Source organism: Narcine bancroftii, chromosome 1 (assembly GCF_036971445.1).
Source record: "Narcine bancroftii isolate sNarBan1 chromosome 1, sNarBan1.hap1, whole genome shotgun sequence".
Lineage (NCBI taxonomy): Eukaryota > Metazoa > Chordata > Chondrichthyes > Torpediniformes > Narcinidae > Narcine > Narcine bancroftii.
This window is the reverse complement of record NC_091469.1, coordinates 336606001-336628341: the sequence shown is the minus strand read 5'-3', so window position 1 is coordinate 336628341 and position 22341 is coordinate 336606001. Positions and strand designations below refer to the sequence as shown.

The window sequence follows — 22341 nt, the reverse complement described above, 5'->3', positions numbered from 1 at the left end:
CTCTATGCCATCGGTGCTCTGTGATTAGGAAGGAATTGCTTAAGATGGTATGTGAGTGGGAAGGGAAGGTTGAGAACCACTGCTCTTGACCCAATTGTTACTGAAATATTTTGCTTGAGAAAAATTGTCATTGGCCCATTTCCTTTGGAGTTATGAAAACGTGCACATAACGAGTCAATTAGGGATGATTAAAACAGTGGTTTTCTTTCCACCCTCATCACCTTAAGCAATCCATTACTAATCACAGAGCACCTATGGCATAGGGATTAGTTAAAGTGATGTGTGAATAGAAAAAAAAGGTTGAAAACCACCGCACTAAACCAATTTGTCCATTTTTTTTCTTTAATATTGCTACAGTAACTGCCTCAGCTACCTTTCCTGGCAACCCATTCCATACACTCATTAAAATGTTACAACTCAGTTCTCCTCACCGAAAACTTGTGTCTCCTTACTCTAAACAAAATACTCTACATTCAACTGATTTACAGGCAGGCACGGTTGCAGCGGTTGGAAGGGAAAATTGATTGGTTGGGGTTGGGTGTTGGGTTTTTCCTCCTTTGTCTTTTGTCAGTGAGGTGGGCTCTGCAGTCTTCTTCAAAGGAGGTTGCTGCCCGCCAAACTGTGAGGCGCCAAGATGCGCGGTTTGAGGCGATATCAGCCCACTGGTTGTGGTCAATGTGGCAGGCACCAAGAGATTTCTTGTACCTCTTCTTTGGTGCACCTCTGTCTCAGTGGCCAGTGGAGAGCTCACCATATAACACGATCTTGGGAAGGCGATGGTCCTCCATTCAGGAGATGTGACCCACCCAGCGCAGTTGGATCTTCAGCAGCGTGGATTCGATGCTATCGGCCTCTGTCATCTCGATTACTTCGATGTTGGAGATGAAGCCGCTCCAATGAATGTTGAGGATGGAGCGGAGACAACGCTGGTGGAAGCGTTCTAGGAGCCGTAGGTGATGCCGGTAAAGGACCCATGATTCGGAGCCGAACAGGAGTGTGGGTATGACAACGGCTCTGTATACGCTAATCACTGCATGCTTAATATGATGGGGCAATATGATGGGGTTACTAGGTGAGGGAAATGCTTGAGCATTGCTCAGCAATGGCTGGAGCTAGGTTGGAGGACGACAATGCTGAAAGGACGACAAATGCAGCTCATTTGCACACAGGTGCTGCGGGCCACAACACAGTGATTCTTCCAATCAACTAGCAGCAAAAAAATGATAGAAAATCTACCCCCAAGATGGAATTCATCACACTGGCGACCATGAAAACCCACCAAAATAGATTGCTGAGACTGAAATCTAGCAATTGGCCATATGTCTGAATATGAGAATCGTTTGCGGCTGACAGAACTCAAGACATATTAGTGCATCTGTGTTCTTTAGGAACCACAGAAATTTTTGCACTGGAATTGACATGAAATTGAACACCCCAGAGATGGTCTTTGAGGACGAGATGGTGGCTGAAGTGCTCATGAGCTGCAGTTGCCTCTACTGCTGGGCCTGGTCATTTCCCAACTGCTGTTTGTAGAAGTTGCAAAGTGGCTGGCATGACTAGGTGGTCAGCACCAAATTTCTGGTGCTGCCAAAAAAATATACCGCACGTCACCTCTACCACGTCCTCAACCGGCATGATTCCCACTAGGGAGTAATTCCATTGGGTGGTCAAACCTGGATTTGTGTAGTGAGTGCTACCATTTACTGCTCCAGTTCAGTTACCTTCAGCTTTCTAGGTACAGTAACTAGTTGCTCCAGCTCGGTTTGCTCCTGGTTGTTCTTGGTTCACTGCAGATGTCGTGGACATAATGAGATCGGCATGACTCACCAACTCCTCAAGGGTGGGCGTGCGAAAGACGGTAAGGTATCCCTGAAGTTGAGGAGGCAACCATTGGAGGAATCTCTGCTTCCATACATCCCCTTCAATAGGATCAACCCCAGCCAGCCTGCACCACCTTCTCAACAACTGTGACAGCTTCCTATCCCATAGGAAGTAATTCTGCAATATGAGACTACAAACGTGGCTGAGTACACTCCAAAATAGCAGCGTCAAGGATGTCATATTGGAGTATCTTCTGGATTAACAAAAATATCTTCCACTTCACAGGTAATCTGTCTGGAAGCTGAGCCACAAGAAAACTGAATTTCATCTTCTAACTTGTCACACTGAGGGTGGAGAATCATGCTTTAAGGATCGTGAAACATGCCGGCGCGTTGTTAATAAAAAGGGAGGGAACCTCCAGCTTGACCTCCTCAATTGCTCCTGTCAAGGGGTTATTCTCATCTCTTTCCATTTCTACCAAGAAGGTGCTGTGAACCCTTAGGGTCACCACTTGTAGCAGCTACAAGTTACCACGTATACACACAATCTAATGAAAACACTCACTCATTCTTCAGTACAAAATGGAGTTGACCTTCTTGATTCTTTCAGCCTTTACATCTGTTCTTCATCCCACAAAATGCCACCCAGCCAAACCCCACTGAACTTTTCATTGGCTCTTCCCCACATGGGTGATTTTGACACTCTTAATCACCTCCTTCTGCGTCCGCGATCCATTAGAGTGTATGCAGCCCCCCCATTCCATCCCGCGCATGCATGTTACTACTTCTGCATGTTGCCATAGATACATCATCAGTGGCAACTGGCACTACTTCTGACACAGATAGGAATGTGACCGCGACAAACCCGATGGTGTCTGCTTTCATACTCTTAAGCCTTTCCCCTAATCATTGAGGAAACGTTAACCTAAATGGCAGAATCAGGAAGCCACTTTTGCCCCCAGCCAGATGTTGCTTTGCATCATATTCCTTCAGTCTCATGATATTCCCACCTTATCACATTAAAACTATCCCCACTTGATCTTTAAGAGCATCATGAAATCAATTAATTTTCCTCTAAATGTCAACAGCATATGAAGGTTTGGCTGTGTCATATAACTTACTTAGTTTATCAATAAAATCTTGTCATTAATAAAAAGATCATTTGAACCAAATGATGTTATTAATCTTGAGGATAGATTTAGTCCTCAGCTCTAATCTTATTAAATAAAATGCCTCCATGTCATAAATTTGCTTTGCTTTGTCAGATAAGACATGTTGTACTAATTACGATAATCTATAAAGACTTTTCCTTCTAATGTAAAATTCTGAGGAATCTAAATATGCTAACTACAGCTAATGAAGAATATTTGAAGTAGTTACGATGATTCACCCTCATAGATAATCCTTTTTTGGTCAATTGGGTGTAATTGGGCCTCACAGCCTCATGGACTGGAAGGGCCTGTTACTGTGTTGTACGATTACATTTATAAATAACAACTGTTCAGGCTTATGCTATTTAACACACTTTTCTGCACATTCTGCCTTTGCTCTTTTAGTTAGACATTATACTGGGTTAAAATCTCTTAATAACCCATATCAGGATATGTACATCAGGATAATTCACAGATTTTGATGTTTTGCAGGAATATTAAAAAATATATTTCCATCATATAAATGTCAGAGATTATCAATTGTAGACATTGCTTGATGTCATAGAATATTTAATCCATACTGTAAGACTTATTACATTGCACATTCAATTAAATCACAACATACTCTCTTTGAATTCATATTATCTAAGTGGCCTTTCTGTTGTGTAATAAAACTGCAGTTTTCTAATTTAACTTAATGAGGAAATATAAATTAAGAAAAAAATGACTTAGTCCAACTGATATTTGGCAATGAGATTATCAAACAATCCTCAGAATGATACGATACTTAGGCAATAACTCTTCATTATGTGCTCGCTTTTGTTTATTACAATTCAAAGTGGTACATAGACCACATTTATCTCAGGCTAAATTGCCTCACTTTTATTCCAATATGAGTCCCTGGTGTGATAGGTGTAAGAGCAAAGAAGCGTCATTAATTCAAATGTTCTGGACTTGTCCTAGTCTAGAAAAATACAGGAGAGAGATTTTTCCATATTTTATTAAATTGTTCTACTATAAATTTAACACCTAACCCTTTGGTGGCTTTCTTCGGTACAATGGGAGGGAATGATTCTTCTTTTATCTCTGGTTCAGGTTTGCACTATTTCTCTTGCCTCTCTTTTGGCGTGGCGTGTGATTTTACTTAAATGGAAGGATGTTGCCCCGTCTACTCAGGATCAGTGGTTGTGTGACATCATGTTCTGATGAATATGGAAAAGATTCATTATTCAATTAATAATTCAGATAGAAGGTTCCATAAGTTATGGGGGTCATTTATGATTCACTATTTTACTTTATAATTTCATTTCAGTGTAATTAAATTGCATGCCTTGTATCTTTTCCACATTCTTTATATTATTTTTTTTTCTACCTTTGTTTGTCTCTTAGCACCTGGCAACATGGGGTTTGAGTTTTTCTCCTTTACTATTTTCTTCTTTTTAACATCATTTAGAATATGAATAATAGATATAATTTACTTGTCATGTATGGTTTTTGTTATACAGAATGCCTTATTAAGTTTGTGTAACAGTCCATATCATCTTATTGAATAGAACTTTTTTGTATAAGTTCTTTATTAAAATTAATAAAAATATTTTGAAAAAAAAGAATAATGTAATACAAAAAAGACTTTCAGCCAAACAGATCTGTGTCATCAATTTGAAAGAGCTGTAAAAGTTAAAACCTTGTGTTTTTGATTTTTGTTAATTTTTATGACTATCCCTTTAAATAAGATTGTTGTTTGTAGTGATACCATAATTACTATGACATCATTTGTTGTAATTATATGGACGTACGGTGAACTTGCTTTCATTTTTCGAAGAATCATGGCAGAGATGTAAGGTGGAGATACTTTTCATTGAATTCATCTTATTTCATCTTATTTTTATCTTATTTCATTTTAATAAGCTTAATTTTGGTTTTACTATTTAAAAAAGAATATCATTATCATTATTCAGTATGCTTTATTTATTCACTCAAGTTATGAAAACATTGATGTGAAGTTATGCAAAATGTTTTATCAACCAACTTATAGCTGCAAATCTTGATTTATTTGATTAATAAGATAGTAATTTGGAATATCGTCGCTTACGTTTCTGTGAAGATGACATTTTGAAATTTGGAAATACGGGAGATTGGAAAATGTTGTCTATAAGGAGCAATTCAACTACACTCACTGTTCTGCACTTTATCTCAATCTTGAATTGTTTTCCTTCAAAACTCTTTTTTTTCAAACATTCTTCATCCAGCCTGAAAATTTGACTATATTTCCCCGCAGATTGTGTTCCTCCAGCAGATTTCTATTTGATCAGTCTTTGGTTCACTTTAAATCCATAAATTTCAGAACACTATTTTGAGCAAAAAATAAGAGGTAATGTGTTTGACGTAACCCCAGCCTTGTGTGTACAGTTCCTATGGCTTACTCACCTTTTGACAACTCCTGTAATGTTGTAGTCATCAGAAATACCTAGAAACTATTGAAAAAAAAAACAAATGAGTTGTCAAAATGTATATTCCAGAGTTTCTAGCCATCTCTGATGATCAGAGATATTTAGTTTTCCTTTTAAATTATTGTTACTAATTTTAAACAATATAAATTTAAAACTACAATAAAAATCCATTATGAAGTGTTATACATGGCTATTAAACAATCAATACATGATTAACAATGGCGTGAAGCAAGGCTGCGTTCTCGCACCAACCCTCTTTTCAATCTTCTTCAGCATGATGCTGAACCAAGCCATGAAAGACCCCAACAATGAAGACGCTGTTTACATCTGGTACCACACGGATGGCAGTCTCTTCAATCTGAGGCGCCTGCAAGCTCACACCAAGACACAAGAGCAACTTGTCCGTGAACTACTCTTTGCAGACGATGCCGCTTTAGTTGCCCATTCAGAGCCAGCTCTTCAGCGCTTGACGTCCTGTTTTGCGGAAACTGCCAAAATGTTTGGCCTGGAAGTCAGCTTGAAGAAAACTGAGGTCCTCCATCAGCCAGCTCCCCACCATGACTACCAGCCCCCCCCCCCCACATCTCCATCGGGCACACAAAACACAAAACGGTCAACTAGCTCGGCTGCACCATTTCATCGGATGCAAGGATTGACAACAAGATAGACAACAGACTCGCCAAGGCAAATAGCGCCTTTGGAAGACTACACAAAAGAGTCTGGAAAACCAACCAACTGAAAAACCTCACAAAGATTAGCGTATACAGAGCTGTTGTCATACCCACACTCCTGTTCGGCTCCGAATCATGGATCCTCTACCGGCATCACCTACGGCTCCTGGAACGCTTCCACCAGTGTTGTCTCCGCTCCATCCTCAACATTCATTGGAGCGACTTCATCCCTAACATCGAAGTACTTGAGATGGCAGAGGCCGACAGCATCGAATCCACGCTGCTGAAGATCCAAATGCGCTGAGTAGGTCACGTCACCAGAATGGAGGACCATCAGCTTCCCAAGATTGTGTTATATGGCGAGCTCTCCACTGGCCACCGTGACAGAGGTGCACCAAAGAAGAGGTACAGGGACTGCCTAAAAAAATCTCTTGGTGCCTGCCACATTGACCACTGCCAGTGGGCTGATATCGCCTCAAACCGTGCATCTTGGCGCCTCACAGTTCAGCAGGCAGCAACCTCCTTTGAAGAAGACCGCAGAGTCCACCTCACTGACCAAAGACAAAGGAGGAAAAACCCAACACCCAACCCCAACCAACCAATTTTCCCCTGCAACTGATGCAACCGTATCTGCCTGTCCCGCATCAGACTTGTCGGCCACAAACGAGCCTGCAGCTGACGAGAACATTTACCCCTCCATAAATCTTCGTCTATGAAGCCAAGCCAAAGAAGAAAGACATGAAGACCAGTATATAAATTGAAAAACACATCCATAAATCATAGTCTGGGTGGTTTATTATATTCAAACAAAAAGAGAGAGAGAGAAAAAGACAAAAAGGGGAAAAAGAAAAAAAAATCACAGCCCTTTCCCTTACCACCGTTGAATGAGGTTTTATATACCGCACATTGAAATAAAAACAAAGGGAGAAAAACAGAGTTAAAGAAAAGCTATAGGTCAAAGAGTCAAATTGTGTGGAAAAATTATTAAGTGGGGAAGTGAGTCATGAATGACACCTACAACATATGAAATTTTATTCCTGAATTATTTACTGAATACTGACCCTTTTCCTATTCAGACAGGACATGATGTCCCCCAGCCATTGACTGTGAGTGGGTGGAGCAGCATCCTTCCATTTAAGCTGTTATGGGGCTGGAGGACCCAAAACCCAGCAGCAATAGAAATTCACCAAGACAAATGGTTACTTAAACAAAAGTCATTTTCAATTTTCTTTAAACATAAAAACAGGATCAAACTTTAAGTTATTACTATTAATTTAACTTAACCTAACTTATCCCCTTCTAATTCTAATCACACATGTATGCAATGTGTATATGTTCAGGAAAGTTCTTTGATTAACAGTCTAATCTCACTTCTCACTCCTACAAGTTCACCGGTATCAGGCAATTCTTGTACTGTGCAGCGTTTAACATTTATGAATTCACCAAGCTCTGGTGCTTAAATGTAATTGGTTACCACTCAGGAAGGTTCTTGTACATTTCAGAGAGAGATTTGTTGCTCGTTGGACACACACACAAATTGATTTACTTCCATCAGTCACTTCAGTGTCTTGCCAAAGAAACTGGCCCCAACAAGGATTTCCAAATGAAAATCTCTTCTTCCAGGTCACCACAGAATTCCTCTTGTTTCCCTTATTTCAGGTGAAGCACTCTAGCCAGCTATTTCCTCTTGCATGGACAACAAGGGTTTTCACCAGGCTGAACTCAGAACTCACAACCCATCTTCAAAATGTAGTCTTCATCAAGCTACCAGCTTGTCATGTTACAGCTTCAAAAAGCCACTGCAGAACTCTCTCTGAGAGAAACTGTTTGGTCTTTTTTCTCTCTCTCTCTCACTCTGCTTGCAAAACCACATGACCCCCCACCGCCCCCCCCCCCCCCACCAAGCTCTAGACCCATTTTTCTGAACCTGTTCATCTGTTGCTTTCATTACTCCACAGCCTCAGTCCAATTAATACCTACTTGTGAAGTCTCCAGAGGCATTCTTCAAAGTTTTTGCAAAATCACTGGTGCTTCAATGTCTCACTATCAGCAAAGCTCTTGCATTTTAAATGAGATCTGTTTTGTGAAGTGTTTGTTTGTGACCTACATTAAAGCACCACAACCTATCTCCTTTAAAAACATATTTATATTGTGACAGAGTATTTAGAGATGGCTTGGGAGGAATTGCGAGAGTAACTTGCACACAAACACATTTTAAAACACAGGACTTTTGCAGAGTGCTTTTTGCAGAAGAACAAAGTAACAACATTCAGCAGCTTGCCTGGGAGAGCATGTGATCTTTGCAAGCAGAGGCAGAAGAGTTTTGCTCAGAGAGGGAGGGTGTGAAACAGAGAGAGAATGAGTCATAGAAATCAGTTCCAGAGGGACAAGCTGGCAAACTTTGGAAGGCTGCCTGGTCAAAGGAGAAGACTGGTGGTTTGAAAGGTGACCTGAAAGAAAGAGGATCATCTGGAGAACCCTGAAGGAGGCAAGTTTTATCAGCAAGACTGATTAAGAAGGAATCAGTTGTGGATGTCCTGGAAAAGGAATCTCTCTCTGAAAACCAGCAAGAACCCTCCTGAATGGTAACCATTTGCCTATTAAACACCAAAGCCTGGTGAACTTTGTTAATGCTAACTTCTGTGCACAGTACAAGAATTGATTGCAATCAGTGAGATTGGACTGTGATGCAAAGAACTTTTCTAATCTTAAATATACATTACACACACTTGTGCTTAGTATTAGAGGGGGGGATTAAGAAAGTTAGGTAGGTTGAGTAAGTTGATAGTAATAAGTTAAAGTTTAATTCTGTTTTCTTGTTCAAATATAATTAAAAACTACTTTTGTTTAAGTGACCCTGTGTTGTGGTGCATATCTATTGCTGCTGGTTTTGGGGGTCCTCTGGACTCTGTAACATTTTATAATATAAAATATAATATATCTCACAAAGAAAAATCGCACATCTCACCAAGAGTAGCAAAGGAAAGAGACATTTAAGAATAAACAGATTTAATAATTAAAAAAATATATTTAGATATTAAAGAAAAAATGCACATTCTCTTTACTGTACATGTTCATCCAAAACAATAGCCATCTCTAACAATTGGAAACGCACCTAAGTGTAACGCTGAGCAGCTATGCATAGTGTATCCTCAACACAAGGCAATTTGACCATCCGAGTGCTCCTGACTTATGCACCGCAATTAGAGGTTAGGAGCACCCCGATTCTGTCCAGAGGTTCCCACAGAACTTGTACTGAGTCATCGCCACAATTAACCAATGATTTTCTCTTTGTTTCTTTCGTGGATTATCTTAATGCTCCATTTTCTTTTATGCCAGAAAAGTTTCAACAAAGAGATAACAGGAGAGCTCTGTCTAACTCTTACTATGCCATGACCCTCAATAAAATTGTGGAGAAACCAAAAGACTTTTATTCCCTTGAGAACATCGTATATCCCTACTGTTTGGTTGACCTGCACTGAGTTGCAGGGGGCTGTGGAACAGCCACCTTTATGCAGGAGCCTGTGGGGAGGGGCCGTACATACAACCAGCCAATAGGCATGCTTGACCAGATAATTATAAATTACAGTGGTTTACCACATTCACCCCTTGTTTTTAAAAAGAGTCTCACGGGGTGAAGTGGAATTTACAAAGTAACACATTTACAATTTAAAAGTTATAACTTCAGCCTGTCAGACAGTCTGGTCATTTGTTAGGACCATCATAGAAATGGATGCGGTATAGCAGCGGAGTCCTGGACAGTCTCTGGCGCCTGTTCGCATTCATCAGTATTGTGCTGATGGATAGGCACCGTGCCTGGCGTACCCTCCCTCAGGGCAGAGGCAGGATACCAGAGGACAAGTGCATAGTGTGGAGGGTGTGGGGTGATTAGCAGCTGTCTCCAGGGGTCCTGAGGGAACCAAGTTGCTGAGGGAAACTGTGTTTTTGTGTCCATCCAAATATACCACGTATACATAATGTGGGTTGGCGTGGAGGAGGTGGGTCAGACTTATGGTTCCTCATGTCTCCGGAGCAGGACAGGCCCTGGGGATGTCAGCCATATGGGCAGTGTGGTCCCTGTTGTACATTTCTTGGGGAAGGAAAACATGTGGTGTAGTGTTAATGGTAGTGCACAGCAAGGACCTGATAGAGTGGTGGGGCTCCGGGAGAATTTCCTGCCAGTAGTAGACTGGGAGACCCTTTGACCGCAAGGCTGGGAGGACTGTCTTCCAGAGAGTAGCATTTTTCCTCTCCACTGGCCCATACCCCACGGGTTGCTCTAGTGTTCCTGCTTGTGGCAATGCCTCTGGCCAGCAGGTACTGGCACAGCTCATCACTCATAAAGGAAGGCCCCCAGTCACTGTGGATATAACTGGGGAAACCAAATAGAGTGAAGAGACTGTGCACGACCTTGATTACTGTGGCAGCGGTTATGTCCGAGGAGGGGATGGTAAATGGTATTTGTCGATGATGTTAATGAAATATATGTTACTGTCGGTGGAGGGCAGGAGTCCTTTAAAGTCGACACTGAGTCACTCGAAAGGAGGGTGAGTAGTCTTAATTAGTTGTGCCCTGTCTGGCCAAAAGAAGTGCGGCTTGCACTCAGCACAGGTCCTGATCTCGTCAATGGAGTACGGCAGGTTGTGTGCTTTGACTCCGGGGTGACAGAGATCATTATGGAGATTTTGCAGTTGGTCAAACTGGCCACTGGCACAAGACCTACGGGACAGGGCATCTGACGGCTCATTAAGTTTCCCCAGCTAGTACAGGATATTATAGATATAGGTGGATAATTCTTTTCTCCACCACAGTATTTTCTTGTTTTTCATTTTATCCCACTGCTGATTGTCGAACATTAACGCAACAGCACTTTGATCAGTCAACAAGGTGAATCTCTTACCAGCCAGGTAATGGCACCAGGGCCGCACGGCCTCGACAATGGCTTGGGCCTCTTTCTCGACTGAGGAGCATTGAATCTCAGGGCCCTACAGGGTGTGTGAAATGAATGCGATGGGCCTGCCAGCCTAGTTAAGGGTGGCTGCCCGGGCAAAGTCTGATGCATCGCTTTCCACCTGAAAAGGGGTGGCTTCATCCACAGCATGCATTGTGGCTTTGGTGATTTCTGACTTGATGCTGTTGAAGGCTGCACAAGCCTCCTCCGCCAGAGAGAAGGACGTAGATTAGATAAGATTTGCTAACTGTGAATATCTGGAAGTTAACATGCTTTGCCTTGGTTAGAGCGCCCTGAGTACAGTCACCCACCAAGTGGAAAATATTCCATGTCTGTCCTCACTAAAAAAGGTGGCACTGCAGGAGCTACTGAAGTGACAGCACAGCTGCTCATGCAAACCTGGGAGACAGGAGAATGGAGACACAATGCTGCTCCACAGCATCCCATCTCTCATCTCTAATGTCGCAGGTTCCTTAGAGGCACTTGAATGGTCTGTCTTTGAAAGTTCTGCAACCATCAGGTCTGTGCCCAAATGACAGCATCTGTGCTGGGCAGCATACCACAAGGGGTTACAAACTCTGGGGAAGCAGCCAACTGGCCCAGGACACTAAAAAAAGGGGAAAACACCCCTGTTGAGAAGGAGAAGCATAGGAGACAATCCTACAGGTCGATGACCATGACAGTGGACTAGCAAGGGCCTCAGTGGCTGAAGGACCCACGCAGGCTGCTTGCTCTTGATGATTTGAGATTGGAGGACTCACACAAATGGCTGCAGCCTGATGGACAATGGTTTATGGGAAATAGATATCAGAACCTGGATTTGAGAGCATGCCTAGGACAAGAAAGGCTCAGGCACTGAAGACTTCGTGATCATATTGGAGGTTTAGATCTGGAGCCAATGGTTTGAACTGGAGTCTGTGTGGCACTAGAGACTGCGGGAGCCCTGGCACCAGAGACTGCGGGAGCCCTGGAAGCAAATTCACATTCAGTCATTGTCTTTGAAGGACTGTCTTTGTTTCTCATTTTCCTATTGTTAGGGACACCGGACAAAATTTGAAGTATATCGTGTATATTACATTTTCAATGTATTATTATGTGACAATACAACATGAATCTTGGAACCTATGCTTTAGATGATGGAGAGACCTCCTGAGCATCTGGCATCCTGCTACACATCATGAAATTTCACCACCTCTCACAATTTCAACCTGCTTTAAAGCCACTTTATTAACCCACATTGATGGATTGATGGTAAGGGATTCAACGTTTATAATTTGCAGGGATATTTGTTTTACTTTTTGAAACATCAAGTCTGCCAACTATTGGCCAATTTACTCACATCAATTGCCACAAGAAACCAGAGCTGGAATAAGCCATTTAGCTCCAGAAGTCTGGATCCTGCAGCAAAATAACAGATGATCTAGTTTGGGTCTATGTACCATAATTATGAGCATCCCTATACAGCCTGACTCCCTCATGTTTCTAATGTCTGCCAGTCAGTGTCTTGAATCCATTTGATGAGTCCATTGCTCACTACAGTAGAAAGTTCACATAATATCAGAGGAGAAATTCCTCCTAATTTCCATATTAAAGGAATGACTCATTATTCTGAAACTGTGTCCTAGATATTGGGACTAGAGAAAATAATCTAATAAATCCATATTTGATTTTTTTTTAAAGCGCTTTCTCAACCTGTCCTGCCAATTTTAATGAAATATGTAAGTCAAGTGAAGTTTATTTTCATCTGATTGCACAAGTACAACCAAACAAAGCAGCATGCTCCAGTCAAAACGTCAAAACGCACAGAACGGACAAAACAATACATATGCAGGACAAGTATTTATGGATACAAATAAATAAATAAATATTTTTTTCATGAATAAGAGAGTCTTGGATGGTTTTTGTGAGCTGTTCATTGGTCATTCAGCATCCTCACTGCCTGTGGGAAGAAGCTGTTCCTCAACTTGGTCATGCTGGCTCTGATATTCCTGTATCTCTTCCCCGACGGGAGCAGCTGAAAGATGCTGTGTGCAGGGTGGAAGGGGTCCTCAATGATTTTGCGTGCCCTCTTCAGACAATTATCATGTCATTGGGAGGGAGGGAGACAACAGTGATCTGCTCAGCCACTCTTGCAGTCCTATAGATTGACCTCCGATCCACTTCTCTGCAGCAGCTATAAGATACTGTGATGCAGCTGGCCAGAGCTCTCTTGACAGTGCTCCTGTAGAAGATTTACATGATGGTGGTCAAGCCTTGCCTGCTTCAGTCTTCTCAGGAATTGCAGTTGTTGCTGTGCCTTCCTAAGATGTAAGGAGGTGTTCAGAGTTCACGATAAGTCACGAGTTAAGTGAACTTGGGGCTCTCCATTCTGTTCACTACAGAGTTGTTGATGATTCGTGGATGTTGGTCATTCCAAGTTCACCTGACGTCCACAATCATCTCCCTTATCATCGTCTTGTCCACATTGAGACTCTGATTGTGACGCTCACACCATGTCATTAGATTTTCCACCTCTTCTCCGCAGTGTGATTCATCTGAAAACTTGATGAGACTATTGAGGAGGATCGGGTGATGCAGCTGTGGGTCAGCAATTTGTAAAGAAGTGTGCTGAGCACTCAGCCCTGAGGTGCGCAACGTTCTGCTACCAACCCAGACAGGCTGTGGTCTTTTCATTAGGAAATCTAGAATACCTGTGGTATTGAGTCACAGCAAGGGCAGCTTCCCCACCGGCCTCTGGGGAATGATAATTTTGAACACCAAGCTAAAATTAATGAACAGCAGCCTGTCATACGAGTTGTTCTCCAGGAGGGTCAGGACAGAGTGAAGGAACAATGCTTTTGATGTATACCTTCAGATCAGTTTTTCTTAGAATTCAGCTCTTTTTTTTTACATTTCCTCTTGATCTTCAACTCTCAGCATGAAATTTCATCTTTCCCAATAGCCTTGGAGTCTATTTCTATCTTCTTGCAGTTCACTTTTTCTTACCTTTTGTCTCTTCTGTAAATTTGGAACTTATATCCTGCACATCATGTCCAAATCATTAACTCACCTTAAGAAACACAATTTTACTAGTACTGCTGCTGGAGGTATTCCATTGAAAACTTCTCTTAAATAAATAAAACCTTTTACGACTACCTTGGCTTTCCTTTTTCATAGCCAGCATCCAATTTATGTTTCTACAGCCCTTTTTATTACATGGTCTTGAATCTGAATCACATCTATGTTGTGACATTTTATCAAATCCATTTCACGGTAACTGCTTTCTCTTCATCAATTTAATTTAAAAATGCAATCGGTTCACTTATACGATGCTTGTAATTATTCTGTTCTCAGGTACCATTCCCAGCCCTAAAGAAGTTAGCAAGTTTGAAGGTCAGGGCCTCTGCAATCCCAAACCCCTCCTCTTTACATCTGTCAGTACCCTCAAATGTATCCTACAGATAACAACAGAAGCATTTTCCTCTAAGTGCAGCTCGCCATTTTAGCACCTCCCCTTTACCAATGTTTAGCCCTACCGTAAACATAATTGGACACACATTCCTTTTCTGAAACTTGCAATTTCATCTTTCTCTTTCGCAAAGGAATAAATGTATTTGATGCCACAACCTTGACTTCAACCTACGTGTGCACATTCTCTGACCTGCCCCAACTTTCCTCTCTCTATTCATTTTCATGTTCGAACACCCATGGCTAAAAGGAGATAAAGGCTTTTACTCATTGAAGTGAAGTGCACAGTGGAATTCCTAAGGGGCAGCAGGAGGATCATTGTGTTTTTTTAGGTGATTTAATGATTTGGACGTGAATGTGCAGAGCATAATTTCCAAATCTGTAGAAGTCCCAAAGGTGTATTTCCATGCTCTTTCTTTGATTTCCTTCCCCACCTTATTTTCTAAAAACTGCCTGATTTTCTTTTGTTCAAACACAATTCCGGAAAAACTCAGCAGAACAAACTGTGTACATGATATAGCACAGATAAAGATACATAACAAATATTTCATGCTTGAGCCTTTCATCGAGGTATGTAAGATATACAATATGTAAATAAAGTACACTGTTTGAACCCTGCTGAGCTTCTCCCGAACTGATTTTTATACTTCAATCATGGTGTCTGCAGACTTTTTTGTTTTACTCCCGATTTTCTCTTGTGTTAACACCCAGCATTTATCATGTGCTTTCTTTTTTTTTTCTGATTCATATCATAGACTATCTTTTTGATCATCTTTTCACCTCTAGCTTTAATTTTCCATTGGTTACCATTAATGGGAGTGAACCACGGTGACAGTTAAACCATTTCCAGTTTCAGCTTCAAATCAGATTTGCCCTCAAATTTTGACTGTAGTTTACCTCAGCAGATACTGTATATGCCAGGGTATAGGATGGTCCTTGAACATTATAAATGTCACCCCAAACCAAGGGGTTGCCTTGTACGCTAAGTATAAAATCCGAACTTTAACAGTGAAGTTTCATCGCTCCCCCGCACCAAGATTAAATAATTCCGAACCTTGACAGCAGTCTCAGCACCCTCCCCCCCATGCCAAGTATAAAATACAAACCTTAACAGCAAAGTCTCAATGCTCCCATGCACCAAGTATAAAATACACACTTTAACAGCAAAGTCTCAGCACTCCCCCATGCCAAGTATAAAATAAGAACCTTAACAGCAAAGTCTCAGAGCTCCCACGCACCAAGTTTAAAATCCAAACCTTAACAGGGAAATCAGTGCACCCCTGTGGGGTCCATCCTCCCAGTCCGACTGCCATGGGCTCTGTACAGGCTTTAAACGGCCTGTTAAAGGAGCCAATGGCGGCTTATTTTAAAATATGCCGATAAAATTTAAATGATTAGTGGGTAATTTGCGTTAAAAATATTGTGAATTAGTATATTAAATGTGGTTAGCAGCATCACTCCATTGGTTAGCAGTAAAAACCTGACTTGGGGTAGTCTTAAACAGCAAAACCTACATTTCAGGAGGTTGCCTTATACAGAATGTTTAATGTGCCAGCATATATGGTATGATCTCATTCCATTGAAAATGCCCCTTCAATTGACTTTAATTTTTACATTGGAGTCTTCCCAATCATTTTCCTGAATGGTATGATATCACACTGACTCTTTTTAAATAGCCTTCACCAATATTCAATTGTCTTTGATGCATTACAAATTCTTATTTGCCAACAGAGCCTTGAAACCCGTTTGATTCCTTCCGATAATTAAACTGCTTCTGCTAATAAACCTAGTGTCTAACTTTATTATATTCACACAAGCTAGAATATTAGATGAAGTTTTAGAATAAATTGCTCCACTATCACAGTACACTTCCAGAACAGCCTGAACACAGGACATAACCAATCAACAGAATGAACTGATAAAGTTGAAGTTGCTTATATCACAGTAAAAAGGTAGTTGATGAAGATAGAGTAGTGGATGGTTTTAACACTGATTTTACTAAGGTATTTGACAAGGTCTCTCATGGGATGGTGATCCAGAAGGTGCAGGTGCATGGTGAAATGATAGGTTGTAATAAAAATTAGTTGGCCCATAGAAGTCATGAGAGAAGTGGTGGAAGGATGTTATTCTAGCTGGGGGGTAGTAACCATTGGTGTTCTGCAGGGATCAGTATTGGGAATCCTGTTGTTTGTAAGATGGATGTCTTTCATACACACACATGCGCACACACACGCGCGCACACACACACACACACACACACACATACACACACACACACACACATAAATGATTGAGATGAAAATGTATGTGAGTGGGTAAGTAAGTTTGCAGATGACACTAAGATAGGTGGAGCTGTGGAGAGTTTAGAGGGCTATCAAAGGAAAAAAAATATACAGGACAATTCCGATGATCCGAATTGTTCAGGACCAGGCCTATGTTGGATAAATGTTTTTTTTCCCAATAACTAATCAATTTTTAAAAAACAGCGCAGTAGTAACAGTAAATCATTTGCAACAGTGTTTAAACAACAAACAATGAGAAGACTTTTTAAGCATTAAAATAATGTTTAATTCTCACCAAAAAAATGCTGACCACCACCAATCACTGACACCTTCCTGCTCCTCCAGGGAACCCCATGTCCTCGCTCCTGCCTGGAGCCCAATGTTCCCACTCCTACTGAGAGGCTTCTCTCTTTGATGAGGCCAGGACAAGGGATTCTTCCACACCACTTATGGCGGGGAGACAGTGGCTCGGAGTTTGAGAGGAAGAGGAAGGTCAATAAGGGAAGGTGAAGAAGAAATGGAAAGAGAGAGTGGAGGGAGTTACCTGAAACGAGGACAATCGCCATTCTAATTTCACGCTGGATGAATTTTTTTCAATCTGTGAGGTCAGTTCGGCTCTGAAAAACATTTGGATAAATTAGGATTTCTGATTTGTTTTGGATATCCTCATTTATCAACAATTTGCAAAAAAAAAATGATAAATGAAAATTTTAGAGAATCCAATTTCAGATAATCAGAGTTATACTGTTTATCATTTTTAGATTTTGGCAGGGAAATGGCAGGTGGAGTTTATCCTGGATAAGAACAATGTCTTACACTTTGGGAGATCAAATATAAAGGGAACATGTGCAGTTAGTAGCAGAGCTATTAAAAGCATTGATGTGCAGCGGGATTGGTGGTTGTGGAGGGGAAGGTCAGGTCCATAGGCCCTTGAAAGTCATCACTGGGTGGTAAAGAAGGAATATGGCATGTTCAGTGCTTGGTTAATAAACAGAATAGGAAATGAAAGTTGGAATCTTCCTTCAAATTATTATATTGGGTTCAAATTGTGGATTTTTTTGGTAAAATCAGAAAAATGCCTAAAATGAGGAAACCACTTTAAATTGAAATACGAACTTGAAGTCCTTTTGAAACTTGTTGGATCACATACCCATTGACAGATGACAGTTGCCTTGATAATTTGTTGAGAGAATAATACCGTTTTCCATTTTGCAAAACTTCAGTGTATTTTGTCTTGAGAATACAATAATTCTCCATTTTATACACATCTAGAATTCCTTAAGGAATCTGCGATGGTTATGTTTTTGAAGAGCCTTAGCTATTCATTTAGTTGAGAGAGAAGGAGAGAGGGAAGGAGACATATATAAAGATCTATTTGAAAATGTTGAATGCCATATGACTCACCTACTAACCTGAGTTGAAACACTAGCTCAAGATCATTACTGTTAAGAGACACTGTCAGAAGATTGACAGATTCGCAAATGCTGTGAAATATTTCCTGTAGACAACTGTTGGAATTGACCCATACCCTCTCCATACCAACCAAATCTGAAGCCCTTGCCAACAAACTCTGCCATTTATTGTAAGCATCTCATTTTGAAAACAAATCCAAAGTTGATGTTGAAGGTTGTTAGAAAAACAGAATCATCTACTGGCCAGTAGATACAAGCTAGATACAATTCTACAATGAATTAAGGAAAACACCAATGCATTCTGCTGCAAGTAAATAAATTACAGATTCAAAATATAGCTGGAAAAAAATGAATCACAGGAAAGAGAAATATTGTTCAATTTTTGACCATTCACCATCAGAACAACACTTTTAGTGAGGTCAGCAGAATGAAAATAAAGCCTTCTGTGCAAAATTTTGGAGCAGAATAAGAGATGATCCAAGTAATTTAAATGTCTTGACATTTTTGTTGTAAATAATAGCAAGGACAAGGTAAGTCATCCAAATTTTGATTATACAATTACAGTATCTCTGGATGATGAAATCCAGTTAAAGCCATGTTCTCTTAATCCTTTATATCCACAATATTTCATCTTTGGGGCTTTTTTTTGTTTCAGCAAACGTTTCATTAGAAATGTTAGCAATGCACAAAATGGAAGAGGAGCTAACAGGTCAGACAGCATCCATGGAAGGCAAAAGTCAATGTTTTGGACCTTCATCACAAATAGCTGGAGAGCAGAAGCCTTGTGGGGGAGGGAGGGACACAATCTGGCAGGTGAAAGGTAAATACAGGTGGGAGGGGGAAGTAATGAAAACAAACTAAGAAACCAAGAGGTGATAAGAGGAAGAGGTAGAGGTCTAAGAAAGATGCTCCCTGATTGGTCTGTAGATTATTGAATGAAGGGAAGGCGATGGGGAGCTAGAGGAAGGAAGGTGTGGGTGATGAGCAGATAGGGAGGGCAGGGGAGAAGGTGAAATTGGATCAGAGGGATTAGAGTAAGAAGGGAGGGGAGGATAAGGAAACAAGAGGAAAGGATACTGTAAATTGGAAAATTCTATGTTGACACCGTCTGGCTGGGGACTGCCAAGACTTAATACAAAGTGTTTTCTTTTAATTTGCATGTCACTTCAACTTGGCAATAACAGCATGTCAAGGGAATGCGAAATGAAAGATAGGTTGCTGGCTACTAGGAGATCCTTGCTGTTATGGCAAACGAAGTGAAGGTGCTCAAAGCACAAAGCAATCCCTCAATTCGCATCCAGTCTCCTCATGTAGAGGCTGATGCAGTAAATGACTCCTGATAGTGTGGCTTCACTTGGACTGACTCTTCAGCACCTTGAGCAGTCGTAAAGGAGGAGGTGTAGGTGTACTACTTGGTGTGGTCATAGGGGTAAGGGCAGGGGAGCATTTAACGGGTAGGGAGGAGGAAGTCACGGAAAGATTCAAGATTTAAGAGTCAAGATTCAATTTATTATTATAGTAATAAATCAATGTAATATTGCATGAAATTTCTTTTTGCCCGCTGCAAGGCAGATAGATTCGCCACTGGCAGGAATTACCTAAGCACCTCTTACAGCCTTACAGTCAACTTGCAGTCAGACTTAGTCAGAAGGTCTTTTCGTAGTTGGCCTCCGCATGGAGCCTGGCTAAAAGCCGAATGAAAAGATATTTCTTACCTTTTCATTCAGGCCTGGAAAAGCCTGCTCCAATGTTCGATTTCAGCCGGGAGGTGGCAGTGGCAATGATGCGGTATTCGGGAGGCGTGGCTACTGGTGCCATGATGCCATACATATGTGGCGAGCAATGACTGACTTCGCTACTCATAATCCCCCACTCAGCTGGAACCGCTCTGCATTTCCCAGAACAGTTCCAGCTCTGAGGGGGATTATGGGTAGGGAAGACGGTCATTGCTCAGTTGCATATTTGGCCACTGGTGCCAACAAGCAGCCCCAAAGGCTGAAGTGGCATGCTGAGGTGCCAGAGGCCAGTGTGCCTGGCGGGGCTGTCACAGCCCACCCTGGCCAACAACTGACAGCCCCTGCTGGCTGTCCCTGCCCTGATGGCCCCCATTGGCTACCCCTGCCCTGTAAGCCCCTGCTAGCTGCCCCTACCCTGACAGCCCCCGCTGGTCGTCCCTGCCCTGAGGGGGTCATGGAAGGACAGGAGTGAGTGAGTGGGAGAGAGAAAAGTGAGATGGGTTGTGAGCTGACAGCATTATTGTGACATCATCGGCCCGCCCCTAGGCAGCCACTTTCAGCGGCAGTACATTCATGATAGGTGGCAGAGCGCTCCACTCTGGTGCTAACATTACCTCAGAGAGGGATTGGAGTCGACACCTTTGAGCCGGTTGGGGAGCATTCATGAAGTTAAGTTTTCTGACGTGAGGGTGGAGAATCTCCGCCTTTATGTTTGGACGTTTTTGCTTTATGAAAGGGCCTAGAGAGAGAGGAGCAAAAGAAAGATGCCCCCAGAGTCATCGAGTGTCCATAGATTTGCCATCAGTGATCCACAGTCCCCACAGCCACACAGAGTCCAGTCCAAACCATTGGCAACTCAACCTCCAACATGGTCAGGAACCCTTCAGCGCCCTCAGATACCTTTAGACATCCTGGTACCCCTCCCGCCAGGTCGAGCCCGTCTCCAGCAACCCACAGCTTCCATGGGTTCCTTTCCTTGAGTTGCCAGCAGCCTGTTGCATGCAGTGGTCCCTCAGCTGCAAACCCGCCCCCCCCCCCCCCCCATTGATCTGCAACCATGGTCACCGTCCCCGCAGGTCATCTCCTCTGCTTCTCCTTCTCAGGCGGTGCATAATCGTCCCATCCTCCGGTTCCCTGGAGTCTTCTTCCCCTCGTGGCTGCTGCTTAATTGACACTGCCATCTTAGATGCAGACCCATGGTCACAGGATTTCAGTTAAAACCACAGTTGGCTCCCTCAACAGTCCATTCAAAGTGCATGCGGAGCCAACAACAGTGAACTTGGCGGCTGGACCCGGCGGGAGTGCTGCACATCCACTTCCTCACTCCCCGCAGGTCCACGCCAGTGGCAGCTTGGCCATCACAACGGCTCCGGCAGCACCGCCACCTTTAGCCAGATCCCTGCAAAAAAGTGGAGGGAGGGGTGGTGTGAAGGTGTAGCTGGTGGTGGGATCCATTTAGTGGTGCCAATTGCAGAGAAATGTGAATTGTGTTTGTAGCAAGATGTAAAAGAATGTTTTTGCAACAATCTTCCTGTTCCAAGCTTTAAGATCAGAGAAGCGTGAGAGCTGTGAAATGAGAATAAACTGGGCACTAAAATTGCAATAGACAAGGATTCTGGGAAATCTGCATTATGCTTCCAATGTTTAAGGATTGGTGTGCAGGATTACAGCTGCATTTGTTTGCTGTGGAGTTACTAGAATACTTCTGCTGTGACACTATCTTAATACATTTGCTTAATGAACATTGAGTGACTGCTGGGTAAATGAGTTCACATTTGGAGTTGTACTCTTGTGGGTGGTCTGGATGTAAACACGTTACTGGATCAGTGATTGACACTCGAACTAGAAATTAGATTTCTTCTTATTCTTGTTAGTCCCCACAAACAATTCAATATACTGCAATTATTCTGTGTCACAGTTATAATTAATAAAGGAGTGAATTGGAAGTTATTTTAATGCTTCTGCTGCTTTATTTTCATTATAGAGCATGATGTTTTCTTTAAATGTTACCATTCAAGAACACAGGAAAAAAGGAGCTTCTCCTATATGCCACCTGGACCCTAGTCTGTTGTACCATTCTTCTGGATCCCACAAGCCCACAATCTTTCCAAAATTTATCCACCGCCACTTAAAATACCTCCAGTGCTTTGGTCTCCACAACTCTCTGGGCCAGAGAATTCCAAAGATTAATCATGTTCTGCAAGAGAAGATTCTACATACCTCAGTCTGAATTGACTAGTCCATCATTTTGAAATTATAACCCCACATTCAAGATTCTCCCACTCATGAAAATTCAATGAGATCTGAATTCTTATTGACCTTTAAGATCTAGTAGGTTACAAAAATGATCACCCTTGTTTCTTCTCAATGTCAAATATTACAGGCAAAACCCATTGAGCCTCCCTCGATAGGATAATTCTC

At 41.9% G+C, this 22341-nt stretch overlaps 1 long non-coding RNA gene across 1 annotated transcript in view; it reads right to left on the bottom strand.

Annotated features, from left to right (window-relative positions):
- The window catches only part of LOC138752246 (uncharacterized), a 31214-nt gene extending 10934 nt beyond the window's left edge, over nt 1–20280 (bottom strand). The window contains exons 1-3 of the long non-coding RNA XR_011350441.1: nt 19900–20280; nt 17317–17389; nt 5399–5445 (exon numbers count right to left, since the gene is read on the bottom strand). This is a non-coding gene — a long non-coding RNA (uncharacterized lncRNA). The remainder of the gene's footprint in view (nt 1–5398; nt 5446–17316; nt 17390–19899) is intronic.
- Between the last annotated feature and the right edge of the window lie 2061 nt (nt 20281–22341).